Here is a 10,448-nt window from a genome sequence, read left to right as displayed (position 1 = left end):
AAATACACCGGGGTAAGGTGCCAACTTACCCGGGCTCCTGGAACTGCTGCCCGGCTGAAGCCCAAAATAATAACCTCATAGGGTTTTTCCTCCAAAACGTCAATGAAGACAGACCTGCGAGCTAGGCCGACGGGGACTTCCAGGAGGCCGGCATGGCGTGCCACTACATACCGGCCACACCATGGAAGTCATTCTCGGGTTGGACCAGGTGCAGCTCCCGCTAGAACGTGCAGCACGTCCTCCTTCACGGTACTCTCGATTGGAGTCGCCAACGTGGCCGAGCTCCTACAACTGCTGGTCGGCCTGGGACTCCAGAAAGAATGTACCAAAGTTCTTTCGTGGAAGTTCAGGTGCAGCGGACCGACCAGCCAATGAGGCCAACGGGGACTTCCAGGAGACACCATGAGAGGGCCGGTGCCTATCGCTCACACCCTGGAAGTCACTCTCGGCCACGAACGGTTAGGACTTCCCGCTAGGAAGAACCGTTGGGACTTGGAACTCAAAACCTAAATGCCCTCTCACAGGATTTCAGGTGAAGGAGATATTCGCACCCCTAAAAGTGTCACCACCTCAAATACACCGGGGTAAGGTGCCAACTTACCCGGGCTCCTGGAACTGCTGCCCGGCTGAAGCCCAAAATAATAACCTCATAGGGTTTTTCCTCCAAAACGTCAATGAAGACAGACCTGCGAGCTAGGCCGACGGGGACTTCCAGGAGGCCGGCATGGCGTGCCACTACATACCGGCCACACCATGGAAGTCATTCTCGGGTTGGACCAGGTGCAGCTCCCGCTAGAACGTGCAGCACGTCCTCCTTCACGGTACTCTCGATTGGAGTCGCCAACGTGGCCGAGCTCCTACAACTGCTGGTCGGCCTGGGACTCCAGAAAGAATGTACCAAAGTTCTTTCGTGGAAGTTCAGGTGCAGCGGACCGACCAGCCAATGAGGCCAACGGGGACTTCCAGGAGACACCATGAGAGGGCCGGTGCCTATCGCTCACACCCTGGAAGTCACTCTCGGCCACGAACGGTTAGGACTTCCCGCTAGGAAGAACCGTTGGGACTTGGAACTCAAAACCTAAATGCCCTCTCACAGGATTTCAGGTGAAGGAGATATTCGCACCCCTAAAAGTGTCACCACCTCAAATACACCGGGGTAAGGTGCCAACTTACCCGGGCTCCTGGAACTGCTGCCCGGCTGAAGCCCAAAATAATAACCTCATAGGGTTTTTCCTCCAAAACGTCAATGAAGACAGACCTGCGAGCTAGGCCGACGGGGACTTCCAGGAGGCCGGCATGGCGTGCCACTACATACCGGCCACACCATGGAAGTCATTCTCGGGTTGGACCAGGTGCAGCTCCCGCTAGAACGTGCAGCACGTCCTCCTTCACGGTACTCTCGATTGGAGTCGCCAACGTGGCCGAGCTCCTACAACTGCTGGTCGGCCTGGGACTCCAGAAAGAATGCACCAAAGTTCTTTCGTGGAAGTTCAGGTGCAGCGGACCGACCAGCCAACGAGGCCGACGGGGACTTCCAGGAGACACCATGAGAGGGCCGGTGCCTATCGCTCACACCCTGGAAGTCACTCTCGGCCACGAACGGTTAGGACTTCCCGCTAGGAAGAACCGTTGGGACTTGGAACTCAAAACCTAAATGCCCTCTCACAGGATTTCAGGTGAAGGAGATATTCACACCCCTAAAAGTGTCACCACCTCAAATACACCGGGGTAAGGTGCCAAAGTACCCGGGCTCCTGGAACTGCTGCCCGGCTGAGGCCCAAAATAAAAACCTCATAGGGTTTTTCCTCCAAAACGTCAATGAAGACAGACCTGCCAGCGAGGCCGACGGGGACTTCCAGGGGGCCGGCATGACGTGCCACTACATACCGGTCACACCATGGAAGTCATTCTCGGGTTGGACCAGGTGCAGCTCCCGCTAGAACGTGCAGCACGTCCTCCTTCAAGGTGTTCGGTTGGAGTCGCCAAGGTGGCCGAGCTCCTGCAACTGCTGGTCGGCCTGGGACTCCAGAAAGAATGCATCAAAGTTCTTTCGTGGAAGTTCAGGTGCAGCGGACCGACCAGCGAGCAAGGCCGACGGGAACTTCCAGGAGGCCAGCATGACGTGCCACTACATACCGGTCACACCATGGAAGTCCTTCTCGGGTTGGACCAGGTGCAGCTCCCGCAAGAACGTGCAGCACGTCCTCCTTCATGGTACTAGGTTGGAGTCACAGAGCTGGCCGAGCTCCTGCAACTGCTGGTCGGCCTGGGACTCCAGAAAGAATGCACCAAAGTTCTTTCATGGAAGTTAAGGTGCAGCGGACCGACCAGCGAACGAGGCCGACGGGGACTTCCAGGAGGCACCGTGAGAGGGCGGGCCGGTACCTATTGCTCAAACCCTGGAAGTCACTCTCGGCCAGGAACGGTTAGGACTTCCCGCTAGGAAGAACCGTTGGGACTTGGAACTCAAAACCTAGATGCCCTCTCACAGGATTTCAGGTGAAGGAGATATTCACACCCCTAAAAGTGTCACCACCTCAAATACACCGGGGTAAGGTGCCAAAGTACCCGGGCTCATGGAACTGCTGCCCGGCTGAGGCCCAAAATAAAAACCTCATAGGGTTTTTTCTCCAAAACGTCAATGAAGACAGACCTGCGAGCGAGGCCGACGGGGACTTCCAGGAGGACGGCAGGAGGTGCCACTACCTACCGGTCACACCATGGAAGTCCTTCTCGGCTTGGAACGGGAGCAGCTCCCGTTTGTACTTCCTCGTTCACGGCTTTCGGTAGGAGTTGCCGAGGTGGCCGAGCTCCTGCAACTGCAGGTCGGCTTGGGACTTCAGAAAATACCATAAAAAAAAAAAGTGTTTTTTATTATGAAGGTAAAACACACAGCGGGACCGAGCCGTGAGCCAGGCCGACGGGGACTTCCAGGAGGACGGCAGGAGGTGCCACTACCTACCGGTCACACCATGGAAGTCCTTCTCGGCTTGGAACGGGAGCAGCTCCCGTTTGTACTTCCTCGTTCACGGCTTTCGGTAGGAGTTGCCGAGGTGGCCGAGCTCCTGCAACTGCAGGTCGGCTTGGGACTTCAGAAAATACCATAAAAAAAAAAAGTGTTTTTTATTATGAAGGTAAAACACACAGCGGGACCGAGCCGTGAGCCAGGCCGACGGGGACTTCCAGGAGGACGGCAGGAGGTGCCACTACCTACCGGTCACACCATGGAAGTCCTTCTCGGCTTGGAACGGGAGCAGCTCCCGTTTGTACTTCCTCGTTCACGGCTTTCGGTAGGAGTTGCCGAGGTGGCCTTGCTCGTGCAACTGCAGGTGGGCTTGGGGCTTCAGGAAATAACATAAAAAAAAAAATAATTTTTTATTAAGAAGGTAAAAAAACACCGGACCCGACCAGCGAGCGAGGCCGACGGGGACATCCAGGGCAGCGGCGTGAGAGGGCGGCTTGGTGCCGCTATCGCCGTGGAAGCAGCATTCGGCCTAAGCAGGGAACGCCTCCCGCCCTCCTCTCGTCCTGGAAGTGTTGGACTTGGGAGGCGGAGCAAGTTCTCCCTCTCACAGTATTTCAGGCGTAGGAGATATTCACACCCCTAAAAGTGTCACCTCGCCAATTACACCGGTGGGAGGTGCCAAAATGCCCGGCCTCCTGGAACTGCTGCTTGGCTGAAGGCCAAAATAAAAACCTCATAGGGTTTTTCCTCCAAAACGTGAATGAAGACAGACACGCGAGCGAGGCCGAGGGGGAGTTCCAGGAGGTCGGCATGAGGTGGCCGCGCCTACCGCTTGAGCCCTGGAAGTCCGCCGCGGGCCGGAAGTGCTTGTCGGGCGGGTGAACTACGGGACTCGCCGCGGGCGCTGTGGAGCTCCCACAAGGAAGCTGCCGGCATCCACAAGCTCCCACGGGGCCCCTCTATCCCCCCACGGGTGCAGAAGGCAGGCACACCGCCGCTAATAGGCGGAGCTGGCTCCCGGCCGCTGTTATGCATCACTCGCGGACCGGAAGTGCTTGTCAGCCGGGTGGACACGGCGGGACTCGCCGCGGGCGCTGTGGAGCTCGTACAGGGCTGCCCCCAGGCTGGCACAGCTTCCCCAAGGCTCCTCTATCCCCCCACGGGTGCAATAGGCAGGCACACGCCGCACACGCCGCTCGTACACGGAGATGGCTCCCGGCCGCTTTCGGTAGGAGTCACCGAGGTGGCCTTGCTCGTGCAACTGCAGGTGGGCTTGAGGCTTCCGAAAGTACCATAAAAAAAAAAAGATTTTTTTATTAAGAAGGTAAAAAAAAAAACAGCGGGACCTACCCGCGAGCTAAGCCGACGGGGACTTCCAGGAGGTCGGCATGAGGTGGCCGCTCACACCGCTCTTGCCCTGGAAGTCCGCCGAGGACCGCGGGCGCTGTGGAGCTCCCACAAGGAAGCTGCCGGCATGCAGCAGCTCCCACGGGGCCCCTCTATCCCCCCACGGGTGCAGAAGGCAGGCACACCGCCGCTGATAGGCGGAGCTGGCTCCCGGCCGCTGTCATGCATCACTCGCGGACCGGAAGTGCTTGGCAGCCGGGTGGACACGACGGGACTCGCCGCGGGCGCTGTGGAGCTCCCACAAGGAAGCTGCCGGCATCCACAAGCTCCCACGGGGCCCCTCTATCCCCCCACGGGTGCAGAAGTGCTTGTCAGCCGGGTGGACACGGCGGGACTCGCCGCGGGCGCTGTGGAGCTCGTACAGGGCTGCCCCCGGGCTGGCACAGCTTCCCCAAGGCTCCTCTATCCCCCCACGGGTGCAATAGGCAGGCACACGCCGCACACGCCGCTCGTACACGGAGATGGCTCCCGGCCGCTTTCGGTAGGAGTCACCGAGGTGGCCTTGCTCGTGCAACTGCAGGTGGGCTTGAGGCTTCCGAAAGTACCATAAAAAAAAAAAGATTTTTTTATTAAGAAGGTAAAAAAAAAAACAGCGGGACCGACCCGCGAGCTAAGCCGACGGGGACTTCCAGGAGGTCGGCATGAGGTGGCCGCTCATACCGCTCTTGCCCTGGAAGTCCGCCGAGGACCGCGGGCGCTGTGGAGCTCCCACAAGGAAGCTGCCGGCATGCAGCAGCTCCCACGGGGCCCCTCTATCCCCCCACGGGTGCAGAAGGCAGGCACACCGCCGCTAATAGGCGGAGCTGGCTCCCGGCCGCTGTCATGCATCACTCGCGGACCGGAAGTGCTTGGCAGCCGGGTGGACACGGCGGGACTCGCCGCGGGCGCTGTGGAGCTCCTACAGGGCTGCCCCCGGGCTGGCACAGCTTCCCCATGGCTCCTCTATCCCTCCACGGCTGCAATAGGCAGGCACACACCGCTCATACACGGAGCTGGCTCCCGGCCGCTTTCGGAAGGAGTCGCCGACGTGGCCTTGCTCGTGCAACTCCAGGTGGGCTTGGGGCTTCCGAAAATGCCATAAAAAAAAAAAAGATTTTTTTATTAAGAAGGTAGAAAAATCAGCGGGACCGACCCGCGAGCGAGGCCGACGGGGACTTCTAGGAGGTCGGCATGAGGTGGCCGCGTCTACCGCTCGAAACCTGGAAGTCTGCAACGGGCGCTGCGGAGCTCGTACACGGCTGTCCCCGGTCTTGCACAGCTTCCCCATGGCTCCTCTATCCCCCCCATGGGTGCAATATAATTTTTTTTTAAAAAAACAATTTTAGTCATTATTAACCCCTTCCCGCCATTGGACGTATATGTACGTCCTGGAAAGCATTGACTTCACGCCAAATGACGTACAATGTTTGGCACCGGCTCAGAAGCTGAGTCGGTGCCATCATCACCGGATCTCAGCTGTATCTTACAGCTGACATCCGACTGTAACGGTGGGGACCGAACTAGGTTAATAATGACTAAAATTGTTTTTTTAAAAAAAAATTATATTGCACCCATGGGGGGGATAGAGGAGCCATGGGGAAGCTGTGCAAGACCGGGGACAGCCGTGTACGAGCTCCGCAGCGCCCGTTGCAGACTTCCAGGTTTCGAGCGGTAGACGCGGCCACCTCATGCCGACCTCCTAGAAGTCCCCGTCGGCCTCGCTCGCGGGTCGGTCCCGCTGATTTTTCTACCTTCTTAACCCCTTCCCGCCATTGGACGTATATATACGTCCTGGAAAGCATTGACTTCACGCAAAATGACGTACAATGTTTGGCTCCGGCTCAGAAGCTGAGTCGGTGCCATCATCACCGGATCTCAGCTGTATCTTACAGCTGACATCCGACTGTAACGGTGGGGACCGAACTAGGTTAATAATGACTAAAATTGTTTTGTTTTTTTTAAATTATATTGCACCCATGGGGGGGATAGAGGAGCCATGGGGAAGCTGTGCAAGACCGGGGACAGCCGTGTACGAGCTCCGCAGCGCCCGTTGCAGACTTCCAGGTTTCGAGCGGTAGACGCGGCCACCTCATGCCGACCTCCTAGAAGTCCCCGTCGGCCTCGCTCGCGGGTCGGTCCCGCTGATTTTTCTACCTTCTTAATAAAAAAATCTTTTTTTTTTTTATGGCATTTTCGGAAGCCCCAAGCCCACCTGGAGTTGCACGAGCAAGGCCACGTCGGCGACTCCTTCCGAAAGCGGCCGGGAGCCAGCTCCGTGTATGAGCGGTGTGTGCCTGCCTATTGCAGCCGTGGAGGGATAGAGGAGCCATGGGGAAGCTGTGCCAGCCCGGGGGCAGCCCTGTAGGAGCTCCACAGCGCCCGCGGCGAGTCCCGCCGTGTCCACCCGGCTGCCAAGCACTTCCGGTCCGCGAGTGATGCATGACAGCGGCCGGGAGCCAGCTCCGCCTATTAGCGGCGGTGTGCCTGCCTTCTGCACCCGTGGGGGGATAGAGGGGCCCCGTGGGAGCTGCTGCATGCCGGCAGCTTCCTTGTGGGAGCTCCACAGCGCCCGCGGTCCTCGGCGGACTTCCAGGGCAAGAGCGGTATGAGCGGCCACCTTATGCCGACCTCCTGGAAGTCCCCGTCGGCTTAGCTCGCGGGTCGGTCCCGCTGTTTTTTTTTTACCTTCTTAATAAAAAAATCTTTTTTTTTTTATGGTACTTTCGGAAGCCTCAAGCCCACCTGCAGTTGCACGAGCAAGGCCACCTCGGTGACTCCTACCGAAAGCGGCCGGGAGCCATCTCCGTGTACGAGCGGCGTGTGCGGCGTGTGCCTGCCTATTGCACCCGTGGGGGGATAGAGGAGCCTTGGGGAAGCTGTGCCAGCCCGGGGGCAGCCCTGTACGAGCTCCACAGCGCCCGCGGCGAGTCCCGCCGTGTCCACCCGGCTGACAAGCACTTCCGGTCCGCGAGTGATGCATAACAGCGGCCGGGAGCCAGCTCCGCCTATTAGCGGCGGTGTGCCTGCCTTCTGCACCCGTGGGGGGATAGAGGGGCCCCGTGGGAGCTTGTGGATGCCGGCAGCTTCCTTGTGGGAGCTCCACAGCGCCCGCGGCGAGTCCCGTAGTTCACCCGCCCGACAAGCACTTCCGGCCCGCGGCGGACTTCCAGGGCTCAAGCGGTAGGCGCGGCCACCTCATGCCGACCTCCTGGAACTCCCCCTCGGCCTCGCTCGCGTGTCTGTCTTCATTCACGTTTTGGAGGAAAAACCCTATGAGGTTTTTATTTTGGCCTTCAGCCAAGCAGCAGTTCCAGGAGGCCGGGCATTTTGGCACCTCCCACCGGTGTAATTGGCGTGGTGACACTTTTAGGGGTGTGAATATCTCCTACGCCTGAAATACTGTGAGAGGGAGAACTTGCTCCGCCTCCCAAGTCCAACACTTCCAGGACGAGAGGAGGGCGGGAGGCGTTCCCTGCTTAGGCCGAATGCTGCTTCCACGGCGATAGCGGCACCAAGCCGCCCTCTCACGCCGCTGCCCTGGATGTCCCCGTCGGCCTCGCTCGCTGGTCGGGTCCGGTGTTTTTTTACCTTCTTAATAAAATTTTTTTTTTTTTTTTATGTTATTTCCTGAAGCCCCAAGCCCACCTGCAGTTGCACGAGCAAGGCCACCTCGGCAACTCCTACCGAAAGCCGTGAACGAGGAAGTACAAACGGGAGCTGCTCCCGTTCCAAGCCGAGAAGGACTTCCATGGTGTGACCGGTAGGTAGTGGCACCTCCTGCCGTCCTCCTGGAAGTCCCCGTCGGCCTGGCTCACGGCTCGGTCCCGCTGTGTGTTTTACCTTCATAATAAAAAACACTTTTTTTTTTTATGGTATTTTCTGAAGTCCCAAGCCGACCTGCAGTTGCAGGAGCTCGGCCACCTCGGCAACTCCTACCGAAAGCCGTGAACGAGGAAGTACAAACGGGAGCTGCTCCCGTTCCAAGCCGAGAAGGACTTCCATGGTGTGACCGGTAGGTAGTGGCACCTCCTGCCGTCCTCCTGGAAGTCCCCGTCGGCCTGGCTCACGGCTCGGTCCCGCTGTGTGTTTTACCTTCATAATAAAAAACACTTTTTTTTTTTATGGTATTTTCTGAAGTCCCAAGCCGACCTGCAGTTGCAGGAGCTCGGCCACCTCGGCAACTCCTACCGAAAGCCGTGAACGAGGAAGTACAAACGGGAGCTGCTCCCGTTCCAAGCCGAGAAGGACTTCCATGGTGTGACCGGTAGGTAGTGGCACCTCCTGCCGTCCTCCTGGAAGTCCCCGTCGGCCTCGCTCGCAGGTCTGTCTTCATTGACGTTTTGGAGAAAAAACCCTATGAGGTTTTTATTTTGGGCCTCAGCCGGGCAGCAGTTCCATGAGCCCGGGTACTTTGGCACCTTACCCCGGTGTATTTGAGGTGGTGACACTTTTAGGGGTGTGAATATCTCCTTCACCTGAAATCCTGTGAGAGGGCATCTAGGTTTTGAGTTCCAAGTCCCAACGGTTCTTCCTAGCGGGAAGTCCTAACCGTTCCTGGCCGAGAGTGACTTCCAGGGTTTGAGCAATAGGTACCGGCCCGCCCTCTCACGGTGCCTCCTGGAAGTCCCCGTCGGCCTCGTTCGCTGGTCGGTCCGCTGCACCTTAACTTCCATGAAAGAACTTTGGTGCATTCTTTCTGGAGTCCCAGGCCGACCAGCAGTTGCAGGAGCTCGGCCAGCTCTGTGACTCCAACCTAGTACCATGAAGGAGGACGTGCTGCACGTTCTTGCGGGAGCTGCACCTGGTCCAACCCGAGAAGGACTTCCATGGTGTGACCGGTATGTAGTGGCACGTCATGCTGGCCTCCTGGAAGTTCCCGTCGGCCTTGCTCGCTGGTCGGTCCGCTGCACCTGAACTTCCACGAAAGAACTTTGATGCATTCTTTCTGGAGTCCCAGGCCGACCAGCAGTTGCAGGAGCTCGGCCACCTTGGCGACTCCAACCGAACACCTTGAAGGAGGACGTGCTGCACGTTCTAGCGGGAGCTGCACCTGGTCCAACCCGAGAATGACTTCCATGGTGTGACCGGTATGTAGTGGCACGTCATGCCGGCCCCCTGGAAGTCCCCGTCGGCCTCGCTGGCAGGTCTGTCTTCATTGACGTTTTGGAGGAAAAACCCTATGAGGTTTTTATTTTGGGCCTCAGCCGGGCAGCAGTTCCAGGAGCCCGGGTACTTTGGCACCTTACCCCGGTGTATTTGAGGTGGTGACACTTTTAGGGGTGTGAATATCTCCTTCACCTGAAATCCTGTGAGAGGGCATTTAGGTTTTGAGTTCCAAGTCCCAACGGTTCTTCCTAGCGGGAAGTCCTAACCGTTCGTGGCCGAGAGTGACTTCCAGGGTGTGAGCGATAGGCACCGGCCCTCTCATGGTGTCTCCTGGAAGTCCCCGTCGGCCTCGTTGGCTGGTCGGTCCGCTGCACCTGAACTTCCACGAAAGAACTTTGGTGCATTCTTTCTGGAGTCCCAGGCCGACCAGCAGTTGTAGGAGCTCGGCCACGTTGGCGACTCCAATCGAGAGTACCGTGAAGGAGGACGTGCTGCACGTTCTAGCGGGAGCTGCACCTGGTCCAACCCGAGAATGACTTCCATGGTGTGGCCGGTATGTAGTGGCACGCCATGCCGGCCTCCTGGAAGTCCCCGTCGGCCTAGCTCGCAGGTCTGTCTTCATTGACGTTTTGGAGGAAAAACCCTATGAGGTTATTATTTTGGGCTTCAGCCGGGCAGCAGTTCCAGGAGCCCGGGTAAGTTGGCACCTTACCCCGGTGTATTTGAGGTGGTGACACTTTTAGGGGTGCGAATATCTCCTTCACCTGAAATCCTGTGAGAGGGCATTTAGGTTTTGAGTTCCAAGTCCCAACGGTTCTTCCTAGCGGGAAGTCCTAACCGTTCGTGGCCGAGAGTGACTTCCAGGGTGTGAGCGATAGGCACCGGCCCTCTCATGGTGTCTCCTGGAAGTCCCCGTTGGCCTCATTGGCTGGTCGGTCCGCTGCACCTGAACTTCCACGAAAGAACTTTGGTACATTCTTTCTGGAGTCCC

Source organism: Rhinoderma darwinii, chromosome 2 (assembly GCF_050947455.1).
Source record: "Rhinoderma darwinii isolate aRhiDar2 chromosome 2, aRhiDar2.hap1, whole genome shotgun sequence".
Taxonomy (NCBI): Eukaryota; Metazoa; Chordata; class Amphibia; order Anura; family Rhinodermatidae; genus Rhinoderma; species Rhinoderma darwinii.
Note: the sequence above shows the minus strand (reverse complement) of the source record.